The 2500-nt window shown below is 36.2% G+C and overlaps 1 long non-coding RNA gene across 1 annotated transcript in view; it reads left to right on the forward strand.

The window, feature by feature from the left end:
* LOC138043980 (uncharacterized) overlaps positions 1-2500 on the forward strand; it is a 5628-nt gene that overhangs the window by 1770 nt on the left and 1358 nt on the right. The window contains exon 3 of the long non-coding RNA XR_011131375.1: positions 1004-1105. This is a non-coding gene — a long non-coding RNA (uncharacterized lncRNA). The remainder of the gene's footprint in view (positions 1-1003; positions 1106-2500) is intronic.

Below are 2500 nucleotides of genomic sequence, written 5' to 3' on the forward strand. Positions count from 1 at the left end.
TGACATTGAGCCCAAAACCTTTCCCAAGTCAAATCGGGCCCAGCATATCCCGAAGATTTTATTAGTACATGGACCATTGAAATTTAATTGGATAATAGTAATTACTGTTTCTAGAAAGAACATGTGTAAACATAGCAGTAGTCAGTTATCAGTCTGTTTACAACATCAGCTGCTACAATGATCATAAAAGCAAACTAATTCCAAGCATGAAGTGTGTTATTGCTAATCTTACTTTTTTACTTTTATTGTTACAGTGAGGACACTTGAACCATGAACACTTGATATTTGTTTGTACATTTTTTTAGTGACTATAGAATGTGGGCTCGTCCTTTTGACAAGAGTATTTAATGTTTTTACACTTACAAAATGCTATACATGGAACACTATACATCATAAGAAGAGGCTTTATTTCTTAGTCGTCGAAAAAAAAAATGGATACAAAAATGTCAAGTGTTCATGGTTCGAGTATCCTCACTGTAAGATTCAATAGTTATTTTGTTAATTTTATTCTCATGGCTTAAATCATTATTGGTGGTTCTAATTATATTGAAATCCACTATGTTGACTATGGGAAAGTTTTGATTATCACATACAGTTTTAAATAACTACATGTAATGCATCAATGAAATCTCCATCAGTATCCTTGACTGTTTAGGGTTGGTACAACAAAATATACATACACATAATTTCACATAAAATTATATTTTGTGATGATACATATAAGAATATTAAGAGGGTCCGAAGCATTAACCCATTGACTCCTTGGAGTGAGACTTAACAGATTTTACTCTGTCTAACACCAGACGATTGTACTTGTCAACTGTGGGCATCCTGGGGTCCCTGAGGAGTGAATGGGTTTTTAAACCCATTTAAAAATGGTGAAAACTTTTAAGGTATGGTTCAAAGGTTGTTGGGAAATCGATCCCTCTCCACACACCATGGATTGGGGTACCAAACGCGATAGAAGTGATTTAAAGTATCCTTCATCCTTCACTATCTACAGAGTACCTGAAACCCATAGCTGCACGTGAAAGGGAGATTGAGGCTGCACAAGCCAAGGAAAGAGCTGAACTGGAGGCAATAAGAAAAGCTGAGGCAGCGAAAGGTTTGTTTACTTAAAGTATAAAATTAACATTAATTATTTCACAATGCAATTATTGATGTTTATGGGGTAACGGTTCCCATGGGAAGGATGATAAACTAGTACCGGTATCTGTTGCTTGGTGATGGGCAAACATCAATAGACCTTTCTCCAAAATGGCATCCAAAAATTCAAATAAGTTAAAATTAAAAACTAATACCAGAAATAGAAAGAGCACCTTTACATATAATTTTATTTGAGTAACCCTCCAATGTTTTGGCATATCAGGTGTAATATCAGCTGAGAAAATGTAAGTTGAAAAATGAAAAATTTAGACGTCTGTATGATTGGTGGTATCGCATATACCTTATCGGTAAATTTGTCAAATCTCAACTTACATTTTCTCAGCTGATATAATGCCTAATGTGCTTAATCTTTGTAGGGTTAACAAAGTAAAGGTGCTCTTTCTATTTCTATATCAGTTTTTCATTCAGTTCAATTTTAATTAACTCATTCACATCCGTTGCTACCATTTTTGGAGAAGGGTCTATCCTAGGTAGCATTGTGGATTTTTGAGGTGTATTGCAGAGGCCAGAGATCAGGCTCCAGTTGTTTGAAGGTGTAGTTAGTTTTTATCCACTGGATAGTGATTTATCTAGTGGATAGCATTATCCACCTTTTGGACAACTGAGGCGAGCAGGACACTTCATCAACGCAGAACCTACAGTATGTAGCTCAATGACAGTAAAGCTTAGTATAATTGTTAATAGTCTAACCCTATTTAAACATAGGAACTTTGATGTACATGTAGTATCAATATCAAAGAATGGTCATTAAAAACAACCAACACTCAAATCTACGACAATAACATAATGCATTTGAAGTCAGATGCAATTATTTTTCATGAAAGACCTGGATTTATTATCCCACTCTGTTGATGAACAAAAAAACAACGATAATTTTTCTGTGATCTTGTGCATTCAGGTATTTGTACAGATGGAGAACCAATCTTATTATATGACTGGCTCCGTGAGCGGGCAAGATGACCCATATCGCACACTTTGATTAGCAACCCAAGCGGGCAAGATGGAGCTATCTTGCCCACTCGGGATTTCTCGCTTGGTCCTGCAAGATCAAAGATCATTTTTGGTGTTTTAAGTCATATAATAAATTCTTTATAGATCAAGCTTGTTTGGTCAAGATGGCTGGATATTGGCCTCGTTCTTTTTCGTGTGTTTATGGACCTCGACGGAGACAAACACGCAAAAAAAGAACTTGGCCAATATCCAGTCATCTTGACCGAACAAGCTTGGTCAATAACCCATCGTCTTTTGTTTAAGAGCCTGGAACCGTATGTTTACTTTCCGTAATCGGAGCCTCATGACGACCTCTGTCGCGCCATTCACAGTATTTGAAATT

This window comes from Montipora capricornis, chromosome 3, assembly GCF_036669925.1.
Source record: "Montipora capricornis isolate CH-2021 chromosome 3, ASM3666992v2, whole genome shotgun sequence".
Classification (NCBI taxonomy): domain Eukaryota; kingdom Metazoa; phylum Cnidaria; class Anthozoa; order Scleractinia; family Acroporidae; genus Montipora; species Montipora capricornis.